Below are 18,656 nucleotides of genomic sequence, written 5' to 3'. Positions count from 1 at the left end.
GAAAAATGGATTGTTTCCACATTGGGAAAGGAGTACATCACCCTGCTTATTTAACTTATATGCAGAATACACTATGTGAAATGCCAGGCTGGATGAAGCACAAACTGGAATCAAGATTGCCAGGAGAAATATCAATAATCTCAGATATGCACATGACACCACCCTTATGGCAGAATGTGAAGAGGAACTGAAGGGGCTCTTAATGAAAGTGAAAGAGGAGAGTGAAATACCTGGTTTAAAACTCAATATTCAAAACACTAAGATCATGGCATCTGGTCCCATTCCTTCACAAATAGATGGGGAAACAATGGAAACAGTAAGGGACTCTATTTTCTTGGACTCCAAAATCCCTGCAGACGGTGACTGTAGCCATTAAATTAAAAGAGGCTTGTTCCTTGGAAGAAAAACTATGACAACCTAGATAGTATATTAAAAAGCAGGGACATTACTTTCCAGACAAAGGTCCATCTACTCAAAGCTATGTTTTTTCCAGTAGTCATAGATGGATGTGAGAGTTGGATCATAAAGAAACCTGAGTGCCAAAGAATTGATGCTTTTAAACTGTGGTGTTAGAGAAGACTCCTGAGAATCCTTGGACAGCAAGGAGATCAAACCAGTCAATCTTAAAGGAAATCAACCCTGAATATTCATTGTAAGGACTGATACTGAAGCTGAAACTCCAATACTTTGGCCACTGATGCAAAGAACTGACTCATTGGGAAAGCTCCTGATTCTGGGAAAAATTGAAGGCAGGAAGAGAAGGGGATGAAAGAGGATGACCTGGCTGGATGGCATCACCACTTCAATGGACATGAGTTTGCACAAGCCCAGGAGTTTTTGATGGTCAGGGAATCCTGGCATGCTGTAGTCTGTGGGGTTGCAAACAGTTGGACATGACTGAGGGACTGAGCTGAACCTGCACTTGTAGACAGATTCTCTACTGCTGAAGCCCAGATGGTCACTGAGTGAGGCTCCATAAATATAAACATGAGTGGAAACAATCTATTTCCTAAGGTGCACCAAGTCAGGTAGAACAAAAGTACAGATTGACTAATATCAGAATAAAATTCAAATTAAGACAATCAAGTTGGGACTTTCCTGGTGGGGAAGATTGGTGGCATCAGTTGTGGTATAGCTAAAACTTCTGGAAGACTAGGCGGAGAGATGGTACCATTGCAAAAAGAATGCAATTAAGTAAAGAGATTTAAAAATCAATAAAGATAATGAGAAAGTATTTCTCTCAAAAATGAGTGTTGCAACGTTTCTCCTGGTAGTCAAACCTGAAGACCATGCAAGTTTCCTCTCATGTACTAAGAAAAACCATGGCCTCTGGCTGAGTATTGCTGTATAATGCAGGTCAAATCAACTTGGATTTTTTTTTAAATCACATTAAGCCAAAAAGCCGTAAGAGAATCTGGCATGAAGTTTCATAGCCTGTTGTGTTACTTAAAGTAAATATACTAAGAAGACTTATGCTAAGAAGTTGACAGCAATGAAAAATTTTCTAACAGAGGATTTATTCCTAATCTTAATTTTCCCTAATGAAAAATTGTGATATATATGTATTTGCCTATATAAATATTTTCACAAATGAAAGAATTTCTAATCAAGACTTATTGGTTGCTACTTATTCTGAGTCCTTCTCAGTGAATCTGAAGTAAATGTTTTTAAAAATTCAAAATTGATAATTTGTTCAGAACTCAAAATCTCTAGTAAAGAAAAATTACAAGTGGTTTTGTTGTGGTTTAGTTGCTTTGGTTGTGTCTGTTTTACAACTCCATGGACTATAGCCCACCAGGCTCCACAATCCATGGGATTTTCCAAGCAAGAATACTGGAGTGGGTTGTCATTTCTTTCCCCAGGGGATCTTCCCAACCCAGGGATCAAACTCATGTCTCCTGAACTGGCACAAGGATTCTTTACCACTGAATCATCAAGCTGAAATGAAAAGAGATGAAGGTCCTAAAAATTACATAGTCAAAATGAGTCTATGAGAAATAAAAAATAATGGTATATTTCCACCAAGTCTAATCTATATGTCATAAAACACAACTAATTATCCCTGTGTTTGATCTGTAATTTCACTGATATATATGATAAACATTAAAAAATTATTAAAGATTTTCATAGGTTTGTTCTAATACTTAATCTCCCAGTAGATTTTTATCCACCATAATTGATTATTTAATGTACCTTTCTAATAAGAGGAACTTGAATAATGCAATCTTACTATTATCCACCTCAGAACCTCTTTAGAGCTCTGTGGCTTACAAGGAAATATTTAATAACAGAAAAAGAGAGTAACAGGAAGAAAGAAGGAAAGGAAGGAGGAAGAAAAAGTGGGTGGGGAAGAGCAAAATGTCTTATGATTAAGGAAGTTAAAGTCCTACGTAATATGTTGCAGAGGAAATTTCAGTAAATGAGGAAAAGCACCAAAAGCCAAACTTCATAGTTCACATTTTAATTAAGGAATAACCTTGACTATATGTATCATTCTAGATACACATGTGTTTTCTCTGTAAGCTGGTATTTTTTATATTTTTACATTTTCACTGTATGTGTACATTTTCATTTTTAAAACAATTTTAAGTGCAACAGTTAATTTTCTATTTATGTCACTGCATAGAAAGATAACAATTCATAATGTTATGGTAGAAATGGTTATATATTATATAAATTAATTAATAATAACTGGGATGACCCCCAGGAGGAGGGCATGACAACCCACTCCAGTATTCCTGTCTGGAGAATCCCATGGACAGAGGAGTCTGGTGGGGTACAGTCCATGGGAGTGCAAAGAGTCAGATGTGACTGAAGTGATTTAGCAAGCATACAGGATGGGAAGAATAATCATATTTCTGAAATGAGGTTAGAAGCTGAAAAATGAGAATTAGTTAACTAAATCATTCACTAATTAAATAAACGGATTTATCCACACAGCACAATTTGGACTCCAACTAATAAAATGTGTAGGAAGTAAAGAAGAAAATTAGCATTCTAATGACAAGCATAAAATAAATGGAATCAGTTCAAATCAGAGATGTCTACAAATATTTGCAAATACATATTGTCTTTATACTGCAATTCACAGATTATCCAAAATTACAGCTATACTTATTCCATTTTTCCCATCCCCAGATGCTTTTGAAAGTTTTACTTCTCTGGAGATATTATCTATATTTTTAAATATGTGTTTTAAATGCAATTTATGGTCATCCAGGAACAGTAATAGTAATTGCAAACCTATTATTAACATTAAATATGTTTTAATATGGTCCATCACCAAAGCATGTGTCAAATTATGAATTATTAATATAATGATAAAACTTTTCCTCCTTACTTCACTCTTTAGGCAATTATTCTCATAAAGTTGCCTTTATCTGTTGAAATAAACTGAAAATGTTAGATTAAAAAAGACATTAGCCCAAGCAAAATGGCAAATATGCTTATTAATTCTAAACAAAACTGAAAGTTGTTCTCTATCATACAATGAAATATCAGGCAAGACTGCATTTCATTTATGTGAGAAGACTGTCTAATTGCAGAGAATATAATTTATATGTGTATTTGTGTAAAGACATAATTTTATTCATCAGATTTCTTATAAGAAGCACTATATTGCTGGAAGAAGAGTTTGATAAACTACCATGATTAACAGCTAGGTAAGAAGTACATTATCAACGGACTACTCAATAAAAAGAAAAAAAAAACTCTTTTAAAATGTTTAATAAAACAAAAAGAAGAATATATTTCTCCTGTGAGAAGTGAAGGGAGGAGACTCTAGGAGGGAGAAGTTCAAATTACTGATACTGAATTTTTCATTGAAAGTAAAAGTGAAAGTCGCTCAGTCATGTCCAACTCTTTGAGACTGCATGGACTGTATAGTCCATGGAATTCTCCAGGCCAGAATACTGGTATTGGTAATCTTTCCCTGCTCCAGGGGACCTTCCCAACCCAGGAATTCAACCCAGGTCTTCTGCATTGCAGGCACATTCTTTACCAGCTAAGGTACAAACTTGAGACAAACTCAAGACCAACTGAATTTAAGAAATAAAGAAATACATTATTTCTAGAACCTGGAGAGTCATAAACCTGACCATGCTTCTTATATTTATATAATCAACTTAATTTAGGTGTTTCATAGCTTCTATTCATTAATTATAAAAATGGAAAATGCCACTGTCTCTTCCATTTATTGTTTACTTATTCATTCATCAATTTATATTGATCTTCTCAAGAGCATTTCAAAGAATTAAGTATGCTATAAAAATACTGCTTAATATTTAAATATAAAAGAACATCTCTAAAATATATCTATGGAAACATGAGAAGACAACAACTGTACTTAAATTATCTCATAATATAGCTGAGCAATATTACAAAGAAAAAGACTTCTAGTTCATTGACAACCCTCCAATTTCAGAAAAACATCTATTTCTGCTTTATTGACTATGCCAAAGCCTTTGACTGTGTGGATCACAATAAACTGTGGAAAATTCTGAAAGAGATGGGAATACCAGACCACCTAACATGCCTCTTGAGAAATCTGTATGCAGATCAGGAAGCAACAGTTAGAACTGGACATGGAACAACAGACTGGTTCCAAATAGGAAAAGGAATGCATCAAGGCTGTATGTTGTCACCCTGTTTATTTAACTTATATGCAGAGTACATCATGAGAAACACTGGACTGGAAGAGACACAAGCTGGAATCAAGATTGCCGGGAGAAATATCAATAACCTGAGATATGCAGATGACACCACCCTTATGGCAGAAAGTGAAGAGGAACTAAAAAGCCTCTTGATGAAAGTGAAAGTGGAGAGTGAAAAAATTGGCTTAAAGCTCAACATTCAGAAAACAAAGATCATGGCATCTGGTCCCATTACTTCATGGGAAATAGATGGGGAAACAGTATCAGATTTATTTTTCTGGGCTCCAAAATCACTACAGATGGTGACTGCAGTCATGAAATTAAAAGATGCTTACTCCTTGGAAGGAAAGTTACGACCAACCTAGATAGCATATTAAAAAGCAGAGACATTACTTTGCCAACAAAGGTTCGTCTAGTCAAGGCTATGGTTTTTCCTGTGGTCATGTATGGATGTGAAAGTTGGACTGTGAGGAAGGCTGATCACCGAAGAATTGATGCTTTTGAACTGTGGTGTTAGAAGACTCTTCAGAGTCCCTTGGACCGTAAGGAGATCCAACCAGTCCATTCTAAAGGAGATCAACCCTGGGATTTCTTTGGAAGGAATGATACTAAAGCTGAAACTCCAGTACTTTGGTCACCTCATGTGAAGAGCTGACTCACTGGAAAAGACTCTGATGCTAGGAGGGATTGGGGGCAAGAGGAGAAGGGGACGACAGAGGATGAGATGGCTGGATGGCATCACTTACTCGATGGACGTGAGTCTGGGTGAACTCCGGGAGTTGGTGATGGACAGGGAGGCCTGGAGTGCTGCAATTCTTGGGGTCGCAAAGAGTCAGACAGGACTGAGCGACTAATCTGATCTGATCTGATACCCATCCCTTTTATTATGGGAGGACCATGACTGCTTCAGCCTGTAGCGTACAGAGGAATGGAAGTTATGTGACTTGCAAAGTTAGGCCGTCAGAAGCCACTCATCCTTCAAGTGGTTTTCCTGCAACACTGATTTTTGGAAGCCCCCTACTTGAACACTCCTACTGAAACCCAAATGAAACATTCTGAGAAACTCAAGCTACATGGAGAGGTCACAGGTCAGTGCACCAAACTCTGCACTGAACTCCATCAGCCTAGCCCAGAGACTTGTGATTAAGAAGCTATCAATGGAAGTCTTTCCAGCTGAGGACCCAGATAACTGTGCAGCAGAAAAGATGCATTCTCGTTATGTCATAGCCTGGCACTGACAGATTCCATGAGTAATTATTTACTCTTTAAAACTTCACTCTGGGGTGCTGTATATTAATAACATAGTGCATTCACTACAAAGGATAGGAATAAAAAAAGCAAAACCAGTTTAAACCAAGAACAGGCTACAAACATTTGCAAAATTACACACACACACACACACACACACACATATATATATATATATATATATATATATATCTCAGATATAGGCTTCTATATTACAATCCATTAATTTTCCTAACTATAGCCATATTTAATCCACTGTTCACATATTCTTCACCAAGGTAAACCCAGAGAGAAAGATTATTCAATAGTGTCTAAAATTTTATTGAGGTAAGGCTCTTTAAATCATTTAATTCATTTTCAATTTTGTACAGTTAAATTTGCCTCTTTTTATTAACATTAAAATTTCTGTATAAGAAAAGTAAATATAGTGTCTTATAAGGGGTACTTAAATTATTTGATATTCTAAACTTCATTCAATGAATATTTAAGAGCCCTCTCAAACCACTCTATAACAAGTTCAGTTCAGCTCAGTCACTCAGTTGTGCTCAACTCTTTGTGACTCAATAGACTGCAGCACTCCAGTCTTCCATGTCCATCACCAGCTCCCAAATCTTACTCAGACTCATGTCCATCTAGTCAGTGATGCCATCCAACCATCTCCTTCTCTGTAATTCCCTCTCCTCCTGCCTTCACTCTTTCCCAGAATCAGTGTCTTTGCCAATGAGTCAGTTCTTTGCATCAGGTGGCCAAAGTACTGGAGCTTCAGCTTCAGCATCAGTCCTTCCCATGAATATTCAGGGTTGATTTCCTTTTTTATTGACTGGTTTGACCTCCCTACTGTCCAAGTGACCCTCAAGAGTCTTCTTCTACACCACAATTCAGTTCAGTTCAGTCACTCAGTCATGGCCTACTCTTTGCAACCCCATGAACTACAGCGCACCAGGCCTCCCTGTCCATCATCAACTCCTGGAGTCCACCCAAACCCATGTCCATTGAGTCGGTGATGCCATCCAAACATCTCATCCTCTGTCTTCCCCTTCTCCTCCTTCCCTCAATCTTTCCCAGCATCAGGGTCTTTTACAATGAGTCAGCTCTTTGCATAAGGTGGACAAAGTATGGGAGTTTGAGCTTTAACATTAGTCCTTCCAATGAACACCCAGGACTGATTTCCTTTAGAATGGACAGGTTGTATCTCCTTGCAGTCCAAGGGACTCTCAAGAGTCTTCTCCAACAGCACAGTTTGAAAGCATCAATTCTGCAGTGCTCAGCTTTCTTTATAGTCCAACTCTCACATCCATACATGACCACTAGAAAAACTTGACTATACAGACCTTTGTTGGCAAAGAAATGTCTCTGCTTTTTAACATGCTGCCTAGGTTAGTCATAACTTTCCTTCCAAGGAGTAAGCGTCTTTTAATTTCATGGCTGCAATCACCATCTGCAATGATTTTGGAGCCCAAAAAAATAAAGTCAGCCACTGTTTCCACTGTTTCCCCATCTACTTGCCATGAAGTTATGGGACTGGATGCCACGATCTTAGCTTTCTGAATGTTGAGTTTTAAGCCAACTTTTTCACTCTCCTCTTTCACTTTCATCAACAAGCTCTTTAGTTCTTCACTTTCTTCCATAAGGTTGGTGTCATTTGCATATCTGAGGTTATTGGTATTTCTCCCAGCAATCTTGATTCCAGCTTGTGCTTCCTCCAGCCCAGCATTTCTCATGATGTACTCTGCATATAAGTTAAATAAGCAGAGTGACAATATACAGCCTTGACATACTCCTTTTCCTATTTGGAACCAGTCTGTTGTTCCATGTTCAGTTCTAACTGTTGCTTCCTGACCTGTATACAAATTTCTCAAGAGGCAGGTCAGGTGGTTTGGTATACCCATCTCTTTCAGAATTTTCAACAGTTTATTGTGATCCACACTGTCAAAGGCTTAGGCATAGTCAATAAAGCAGAAATAGATGTTTTTCTGGAACTCTTTGCTCTTTTGATGATCCAGCAGATGTTGGCAATTTGATCTCTTGTTCTTCTGCCTTTTCTAAAACCAGCCTGAACATCAGGAAGTTCACAGTTCACGTATTGCTGAAGCCTGGCTTGGAGAATTTTGAGCATTACTTTACTAGCATGTGAGATGAGTGCAATTGTGCGGTAGTTTGAACATTCTTTTTTGGCATTGCCTTTCTTTGGGATTGCAATGAAAACTGACCTTTTCCAGACCTATGGCTACCACTTAGTTTTCCAAATTTGCTGGCATATTGAGTGCAGCAATTTCACAGCATCACCTTTCAGGATTTGAAATAACTCACCTGGAAGTTCATCACCTCCAGTAGCTTTGTTCATAGTGATGCTTCCTAAGGCCCACTTGACTTCACATTCCAGGATGTCTGGCTCTAGGTGAGTGATCACACCATCGTGATTATCTGGGCCATGAAGAACTTTTTTGTACAGTTCTTCTTTATATTCTTGCCACCTCTTCTTAATATCTTCTGCTTCTGTTAGGTCCCTACCATTTCTGTCCTTTATTGAGCCCGTCTTTGCATGAAATGTTCCCTTGGTTTCTCTAATTATCTTGAAGACATCTCTAGTCTTTCCCATTCTATTTTCTTCCTCCATTTCTTTGCATTGATCACTGAGGAAGGCTTTCTTATCTCTTCTTGCTATTCTTTGGCACTCTGCATTTAGATGCTTATATCTTTCCTTTTCTCCTTTGCTTTTCACTTCCCTTCTTTCACAGCTATTTGTAATGCCTCCTGAGACAGCCATTTTGCTTTTTTCCATTTGTTTTTCTTGGGGATGGTCTTGATCCCTGTCTCCTTTACAATGTCATGATCATAGATCATCAGACACTCTGTGAGATCTAGTCCCTTAAATCTGTTTCTCACTTCCATTGCATAGTCTTAAGGGATTTTATTTAGGTCATACTTGAATGGTCTAGTGGTTTTCCCTACTTTCTTCAATTCAGTCTGAAATTGGCAATAAGGATTTCATGATCTGAGCCACAGTCAGCTCCTGGTCTTTTTTTTGCTGACTGTATGGAGCTTCTCCATCTTTGGCTGCAAAGAATATAATCAGTCTAATTTTGGTGTCGACCATCTGGTGATGTCCATGTGTAGTCTTCTCTTGTGTTGTTGGAAGAGGGTGTTTGCTATGACCAGTGCATTCTCTTGGCAGAACTCTATGAGCCTTTGCCCTGCTTCATTCTGTACTCCAAGGCCAAATTGGCCTGTTACTCCAGGTGTTTCTTGACTTCCTGCTTTTGCATTCCAGTCCCCTATAATGAAAAGGACATCTTTTTTGGGTGTTAGCTCTAGAAGGTCTTGTAGGTCTTCATAGAACTGTTCAACTTCAGCTTATTCAGCATTACTGGTTGGGGCATAGACTTGGATTACTGTGATACTGAATGGTTTGCCTTGGAAAGGAACAGAGATCATTCTGTTGTTTTTGAGATTATATCCAAGTACTGCATTTTGGACTCTTTTGTTGATCATGATGGCTACCCCATTTCTTCTAAGGGATTCTTGCCCGCAGTAGTAAATATAACGGTCATCTGAGTTAAATTCACCATTCCAGTCCATCTTAGTTCACTGATTGCTAGAATGTCGACGTTCACTCTTGCCATCTCCTGTTTGACCACTTCCAATTTGCCTTGATTCACGGACCTAACATTCCAGGTTCCTATGCAATGTTGCTCTTTACAGCATGGGACCTTACTTCTGTCACCAGTCCCAGCCACAAATGGGTGTTGTTTTCTCTTTGGCTGCATCCCTTCATTCTTTCTGAAGTTACTTCTCCACTGATCACCAGATGCATACTGGGCACCTACCAACCTGGGAAGTTCATCCTTATTTTCCTAGCTTTTTGCCTTTTCATGCTGTTCATGGGGTTCTCAAGGCAAGAGTACTGATGTGGTTTGCCATTCCTTTCTCCAGTGGATCACATTCTTTCAGAGTCTTCTTCAATACCACAGTTCAAAAGCATTAATTATTTAGCACTCAGCTGTCTTTATGGTACAACTCTCACATCCATACATGACTACTGCAAAAATCATAGCTTTGACTAGACTGACCTTTGTTGGTTATGTCTCTGCTTTTTAATGTGCTCTCTAGGTTTGTCATAGCTTTTTTTCCAAGGACCAAGTGTCTTTCAATTTCATGGCTGCAGTCACCATCTGCAGTGTGCATGGAGCCCAGGAAAATAAAGTCTGTTACTGTTTCCATTGTTTTCCCCTTTATTTGCCATGAAGTGGTTGGACCGGATGCCATGATCTTAAGTTTTTTTGAATATTGAGTTTAAACCAGCTTTTTCATTCTTCTCTTTCACTTTCATCAATAGGCTCTTTAGTTCTTCTTCCCTTTCTGCCATAAGGTTGGTATCATCTACGTACCTGAGGTTATTGATATTTCTCCTGGCAATCCTGATTCCAGGTTTTGTTTCATCCAGCATGGCATTTCACATGCTGTATAACAAACTAGAAATAAGATAGAAATAAAATTATAGCTCTATTATGAATTTGGAAATGACCTTCATGTTCTGGGAAGGTGGAAAATCTCCGCATCTAGATGACTAGACTAAAGGTGGGGTATAGAAATAAAAGGTACAAGTTAAGTCAGGAGACAGAAAATTGAGCAGCCTTGTAAAGTTTAAGAACTGGCAGCGTTTAGGGACTTTTTTTGTGATACAGTTCCAGCATCATTTATGTTGTACCACATAGAGTAATTTAATGAGCCTATCTGCTGTACCTCCTATCAGAAATAAAACATGTATACAAAAAAAGATTTTTTATTACTCCTAATAATTTCCAAAAGAAAAACAGAAAAATGAGAATGATGTGACTTGTAGAAATAAAATGATAGTGACTTAGAAACAATGCTTTTTTCTTTATTTTCTTTCACATTTAAGATAAATAGGTTATAATAAAAATCCATTTCAAGAATCACTACAAGAATACCATTGCTCTATAAGAAGCATACTTTGACTCATTATAATATTATAATTTGAGAGAAGAATGAATTTTATACATTACCTAATAACTAATATATCTGAATTTATAAGATTTTAACATATAGCCAAGAAAAACTCAGAATAGATTATCACAGTAGGCTACTTTAAATAGTTAAGATGGTAACGAAAGCTTTGTGGATCATTGTTAAAACATGTAGTATTTTCATCATTCCTCCTTTCTCCAAATCATTTTTCTTTCTAATAAGTTATCTGAAAAAACTAAGGCTTACACTGCCTAACATTTGGATTTTTGGCTAAATCCAAAATCAGCACGGTTAAAAATAAATGTATGACCATATTATAAATATATATAAGCAGAGCAGTGCTTAGCTATACACAGTACATCCAACAAAAAGTATTGTGAACATTCTATATGGGTATCTACTCCATATCCTTCCGCCCATCAATTCCACTATTTGTTGCTAGTGTGATGTCTTTAATCACACTCTTAAGTCTTACTCTGTAAGCTGTTTTGTCACTGTTGAGCTATTGCATCATGCAAATCCATGAAAATATTCTAAGCTTTTCTATGAAAAGACATTCTGAGTTTTGCATTGAAGTAAAACATTAAAAGAGCTAAAAAATTACTGCCTGTTGCTTATTATTTTTTTTTTTTTTGAGAAATGCAGTATTTTGTAAGGCTCCAATCACAACACCCTCAATAATTCAACATTAGTTGACTCCAAGAATCCAAGATTTGTGCCTTAAGATGGTTTCTTCAGGGGATTAATTGCCTGAGTATAGATTATTGAAAGTCAATGGGAGGCAGTTCACTAAACTTGGTGGGAGAAAAATAACTTGCAGATATGCTGTTAGATTTTATCTATTTCTTTAGCATGCTGCTTTTTATAAATATAAATTGTATATAATTTTATAATTTAATAAAACATGATAATTAGATAAAAATGTGACTTCTTGTGAAGGGTGGGTATTTTCACTCCATGAAAATAAACGTTGATAGACAGACTCACTGATCAGAGAACATAATGCCATTTACATGGGATTATATTGTCTATAGCTTTTAGGAAAGCCTCCAAGTTTAAACAGACAAACAAAAGAGTAAAAAAGTAACTTTCTTTAAACTCATGAATTATGTTCTCATTTTGTCTTGAAATAAATTGAAATCATTATTTGCCCACCTAACAATAATAATCTGTTCCTTAGATTTTTATTTGATCAAGTCTCAATGATTTATATCCAGTCTTTCTAAAGGTGGTATGAGTTCATTACTAGAAACATATAATTCTGAGTGAACATACAGTGCTACTTGTAATTGATCTCTATCAATATTAAATATTCCTCATGACTTCCTTTGGATAATTTTTAGTTTTCACCTTGTTTCTTTCATCAACACAGAACTACAAATAATTGGAGTGTCTTTTTGGGAACAGAGGCAATAGGAAAAATCATATGGCTAATGATTTAAAAACATTTTAATTTTCAAATTTATTTCACATTAAATTATATTCTAAGAAAAGTATTATAAGTTCCTAGTTTGAAACTCAGTGTTTCAGAGTATCTGTGCTATATCTGTCAATTGTGGTATACATAAGAAATCATAATCCATGATAAAAAAAATCAATTAAGCACAAATGACTTAACATTTGAAAACATCCAGCCAGTTTCTTATTAGATTTTAATGATGTTAAGCTATTAACAAATATTTTATTTTTTGTTTCTAAGACACAATTGAAAAATTGTGTTTTTACATAGATAAACATGCTGAAAAAACTGACTTCAGTTAAATTATATGTTGATAGAATTTATATAAACAGATTAAGAATAATAAAAAACTTCATAACAATTTCTAAAAGGATATTTCTTTTACAGACTACATTTGTATTAGCCCACTTTACTGAGAAGGTAGCTAAAATCTTTTTAATCAACAGTCATTTGTAAAATTGATTTTAATGTTTGGTTTACTGTAGTCCAAATTTAGAATAACTTTTAAATATAATTGCTTCAGCTTATATTGCTAATGAGTTACTTGTATGAAAAGTGATGAAATAAACTGTAGATTTACTTATCTACAAATGATCCTGGGTGTATTCACTAAATGGATGTTTAAATATATTATTCTTAAGACATTGTACTATTTTTGAAGCTTTCCCTCTGTATAACATCTGCTTATGCATTTATATAACTTTAATTTACTTAATGTATTTGTCCAAAAATAATAAAGTTTATATTGCTGTATTGAGGAACGTGTCACTAAAATATTAGCTTTGGTTATATTTGCCTACAGTGACTGCTTATTGTTGAAGTCAGTGAAAATAATCTCTCTATACCCTAAAACCTATCTGAAAGTAGTGACTGACTTTCTATTCATTCAACATCTAATAAAGAAACAAAGTTTTATTATTTATGCATACAATAAATGCAGATTACTCATCAAGGTAAAATTTACATAACTTAAAATTAGCTATGTTTAAAGCATATTGCTCAGTGGCAACTGGTACATTAACAGTGTCGTGCAGGCATTTTTTTTTTTTTTTTCAGTACCTTTATATATAAGCATATATACTGCATTCACATATTACTAAACACTAACTTAATTCACAAAGATGTTAAAAATCTTTCAAAATTCATGACTCCACTCAATGTGTCACATGGGTATATGTTGCCTTAAGTTGTCTGTTCAATTAATGGGTGGATGCCTTGTTTTCTTAATCAGGTTGCAAACACCTCAAGACAAAATCAAAACAGGTTTTTCTTTTCATATTCACATAAAGCAAAGTTTTTCATACTGGTTGGTGATTCCCTAGATTGTATCTAATGTCCCAAGGGGTCAGCATCTGCCCTTCAGTGGAACACTGCTAAAAACCAAACTTTTGCATGATCATTTAATTCTTACATTTTAACTCAAATGCCAACTTGAGCACAGAAATTGGGTAGCAGTGTTCTTTTGAATAGGGCTTCCCGAGGAAAGTTATGACCAACCTAGATAGCATGTTAAAAAGCAGAGACATTACTTTGCCAACAAAGATCCGTCTAGTCAAGGCTATGGTTTTTCCAGTGGTCATGGATGTGAAAGTTGGACTGTGAAGAAAGCTGAGCACCGAAGAATTGATGCTTTTGAACTGTGGTGTTGGAGAAGACTCTTGAGAGTCCCTTGGACTGCAAGGAGATCCAACCAGTCCATTCTAAAGGAGATCAGTCCTGGACTGATGCTAAAGGACTGATGGTAAAGCTGAAACTCCAGTACTTTGGCCACCTCATGCAAAGAGTTGACTTATTGGAAAAGACTCTGATGCTGAGAGGGATTGGGGGCAAGAGAAGGGGATAACAGAGGATGAGATGGCTGGATGGCATCACCGACTCGATGGACTTGAGTTTGAATGAACTCCGGGAGTTGGTGATGGACAGGGAGGCCTGGAGTGCTGCAATTCATGGGGTCGCAAAGAGTCAGACACAACTGAGCTACTGAACTGAACTGAACTGAAGTAGCTCAGCTGGTAAAGAATCTGCCTGCAATGCAGGAGACACCCTGGTTCTTTAAATAGCATCCCCTCCCAGTAGATTTGAAGATACAAGTGTGGGGAATACACTAGATAGTCACTAAATTTAAAAGAGGTGTAAAATTTCTATTTTACTTTGTAACTGGAGGAAGTGAAGTGAAGTGAAGTGAAGTCGCTCAGTCGTGTCTGACCCTTTGCGACCCCATGGACTGTAGACTACCAGGCTCCTCTGTCCATGGGATTTTCCAGGCAATAGTCCTGGAGTGGATTGCCATTTCCCTCTCCAGGGGATCTTCCCAACCCAGGGATCGAACCTGGGTCTCCTGCGTTGTAGACAGATGCTTTACCGTCTGAGCCACCAGGGAAAAGACATTTCAAAATCCATAAGAAATAATTGTTACTGTTGTTGTTTAGTCGCTCAGTCATGTCTGACTTTTTTTTTTGAACCCATTTACTGTAGGCCACCAGGCTCCTCTCTCCATGGGATATCCCAGGCAAGAATACTGGAATGGGTTGCCATTTCCTTCTGCAGGGGATCTTCCTGACCCAGGGATCGAACCCATGTTCATGCATATGTAAGCAAATTCTTCACTGTTGTACCACTAGGCAAGCCCCTCAAAATAAATATGATATATTTCACAGAAATCCAGTCCCATGACTTCATGTCAAATAGATGGAGAAACAATGGAAACAGTTACAGACCTTATTTTCTTGGGCTCCAAAATCACTGAAGATGGTGATTGCAGCCATGAAATTAAAAGACACTTGCTCCTTGGAAGAAAAGCTACAATAAAGCTAGGTAGCATATTAAAAAGCAGAGACGTTACTTTGTTGACAAAGTCTGTCTAGTCAAAGCTATGGTTTTTCCAGTGTTGAGTGTTAGATCATTAAGAAAACTGAGCACCAAATAATTGATGCTTTTTTAACCGTGGTGTTGGAGAAGACTCTTGAGGTCCCCTGGAGTGCAAGGAGATCAAGCTAGTCAATCCTAAAGGAAATCAGTCCTGAATATTCATTAGAAGGACTGATGCTAAAGCTGAAGCTCCAATACTTTGGCTACCTGATGCAACGAGCTGACTCATTGGAAAAGACCCTGATGTTGGGAAAGATGGAAGGCAGGACGAGAAGGGGGCAGCAGAGGATGAGATTGTTGGATGGCATCACCGACTCAATGGACATGAGTTTCAGTAAGCTCCAGGAGTTGGTGAAGGACAGGGAAGCCTGGCATGCTGCAGTCCATGGGGTCACAGAGTTGGACATGAAGAATCAGTGACTGAACTAATGTGAGTTTGAGTGAACTCCGGGAGTTGGTGATGGACAGGGAGGCCTGGCGTGCTGCAATTCATGGGGTCGCAAAGAGTCGGACATGACTGAGCGACTGAACTGAACTGAACTGAACTAACTCATGGGAAAACATTATACAGATGGTAACACTTTACACCAACTAGCAGAACAGTTACACCCCTAGTGCACTGAAGCAAAACTTGTTGGACTTGGGACTTAACTTTCTACTTGATAGTCATGTGGCTGCAAAGAAACTCTTGAACCTTCAAAAAATTGAGTAAAATGGGGAAAATCATAAAATTCATACACCATAAGCTCACTGTGAGAACTGAGTCAATGTATTTAAAATTGAGAAAGGTTACATTATATATCCTAGAAGCTCAGTTTGTTGGATGCAGACCTGTATTTTATTAATCTTGTCACAGTTATATGGAAATGCATAAACTGTTACTTTAAAAATGACAAATGAGGGTTCAAGGAGTTTTCTTTGAAGCCCAAACTAGGTCGGAAGAACAATTACAGTTTATTTATAACTCAGAAAATTGTTTAAGATAGCTATCCAAGAATTAAAGCAGAGTAATAAAATAAAAACAACTCAAATAGGTCTAGATTCAAACCAAGTGCTAGGAAAAAATCACCAGTAATTTGAGGATTCAGATATATTATACAAAAATTGGGCATACGCCTTTTTTCTACTCTAGTCTTAAAATCTGACGTACACTTTGAAAAATTAAAAATATTATAATATTACAAGATTAGGTTTAATAGACTTAAAAGAATTAGAGACACCATAATAATACTTAACAATGTTGCAGAAAATTGCTTTATTAGCCTATCTTCTGATTTATTTATAGGACAGGCCTCCCAGTGAGACCCTAACAAGGATCTCAGGGAAAGGAAAGTAAGAGAAATGACTTTTTTTTTTTTTTTTCTCTCATTTTCACTTTACTTCACCTTCCTTCGGGAGAAGATATTGACACAGTTTCCAAAATGAAGGTCCATGCCATATACTACATTAATGAAATAAACAACATTTAAAAGTGGAAAAGCTCTCCTAGTATCAGAAGTACTGACAGGTATTAGAATAATATAGTAAAAGTCATTCATTTGGAGAAAAATCATAATATAAGTAGTTTGTGTTTGCCTTCAGCATTTGTTAGATCCAACTGGAATAATGTCTTAGAAAATTTAAAATCTTTTAATGCATAGAAATGATCACAGAGGATCTATTTTTCTTGCCATGAAAACTAAGCTATCTGCTACCTTGAGGAAAAGAAAATAATGAATTTGAAAAGTGACATTCATATTTTAAATATGGCCAGGCTCTGTAATTTGTTTTTATTTGCTATGTTCTAGTGTAACTTGGAAGAAACTGGAAATGAATACTGATTAGAAATTTAATCAAAGAGTAATGAAGGCTTTTTTGCCCTTTTTAAACCAATGTTATTACATTTTTTCCCCAAAGTCCATGTTTCCTAACAAAAATGAAATTAGGACTAATGAAATTAAGACTGCAATGCAGATTCACAAATGGCCACACATTTGTAAATGTGCCTAAAATGTGTCAAGAGACTCTGATATGAACACATTTCAAAATAAGTTGAGATTGTAAAACAGTTTGTAATGCATAGGATTAACTAGTGGGCAAAAGTCAATGATGTAATTCTAAGACCTAATGATTGAATTTATAATTTTCTGTCTCCTCAGTGCTTCCACCCTACCTGACATTCAGCCTAGCGACAGACAGACAACAGACTAGCTGCAATAATATGTGTATGGCCTATGATAGGAATGTTTTGAAAGTTATAAAGACCATACACAAGAAACACTGAACCAACATTTGTGGGTTGAGGGCAAGTTTTCTAGAGAAAATGACATTTATGTCAGAGCCTTAACTTTTTTTTTTTTAAATGTTATTTATATCTTTTTTTAATTTAAATTTATTTTAATTGGAGGCTAATTACTTTACTTCTTCCCCAAGTGAACCAGTCATTATTTGACAGTTTCTAACATATAATCACATTTATTAAAATGAAACTTTGTTATGTTAGAGTCTCAATAAGTGTCTGATGATGAATTATTTTTTCTCTTCCAACAAATTTCAACCTATTTTATGCTATTTTTAAAAGTTGCTTTTATCAATGTAACACATCTACATAGTTTTAACAATCACATACTATTGGCAGATATTTATTGAAAAGTCCACCCCATAACTTTTTTTTTCCACCCCATAACTTAACAGCACTCTTCAAAAGCAAGCATCTTAAATATTTTAAGCACTTCTTCACTTCCTTACTTATAAACTCTCAACATTACTCTTATCCTGCTCTCTCTCTTGACTTTTCAATTTCAGACACTATTGCTTTTTCTCTACTGAAAATGAAAATTCATCACTCTTAAGGACATTCCCTTCACCACAAACATTCACATATAAACAGAACACACTCTCACACACATACTCACAAAAGCACTTCCTTGCCTTATTTTCTTACTATGGTTATATCACAAAGTCATCACTACTTTTATTACAATTACAGTGATAAATTCTGTAGTAAAATTGCACTTTTTGTTATACTATCATTTGTTATCCAGGATGACTAATTGCTTAAATATCAGAATATGATTATTTGTTAATATGGGGCTTCCCTGGTGGCTCAGCAGTAAAGAATCTACCTGCCAATGAAGGAGATGCAGGCTCAATCCCTGAGCTGGGACAATCACTGGAGAAATGACAACCCACTCCAGTATTCTTGCCTGGGAAATCCCATGGACAGAGGAGCCTGGCAGGCTACAGTCCATGGGGTCACAAAAGTGTTGGGCATGACTTAGTGACTAAACAAAAATTCTGATTAAGTATCCACAAAGTATTTATCTTACTGATTTTTTTTAGCATCTCTCTCCATTTGTCTTTGCCTCCATAAGACTGGAATATTTTTTAACTTTTATTTTTTTCTGAAAATTTAGGAAGGCAGGGAGATAAACACATGTATTCAATTTGTCATGTTTAAT

At 36.4% G+C, this 18,656-nt stretch overlaps 1 non-coding gene across 1 annotated transcript; it reads right to left on the bottom strand.

Annotated features, from left to right (window-relative positions):
• Positions 1-14,656: 14,656 nt before the first annotated feature.
• Positions 14,657-14,728, bottom strand: TRNAC-ACA (transfer RNA cysteine (anticodon ACA)). The gene has a single exon. It is a non-coding gene; the product is annotated as a tRNA-Cys (tRNA).
• Positions 14,729-18,656: the final 3,928 nt, after the last annotated feature.

This window comes from Bos javanicus, chromosome 16 (assembly GCF_032452875.1).
Source record: "Bos javanicus breed banteng chromosome 16, ARS-OSU_banteng_1.0, whole genome shotgun sequence".
Classification (NCBI taxonomy): Eukaryota; Metazoa; Chordata; class Mammalia; order Artiodactyla; family Bovidae; genus Bos; species Bos javanicus.
Note: the sequence above shows the minus strand (reverse complement) of the source record. Positions and strands in the feature narration are given on the sequence as shown.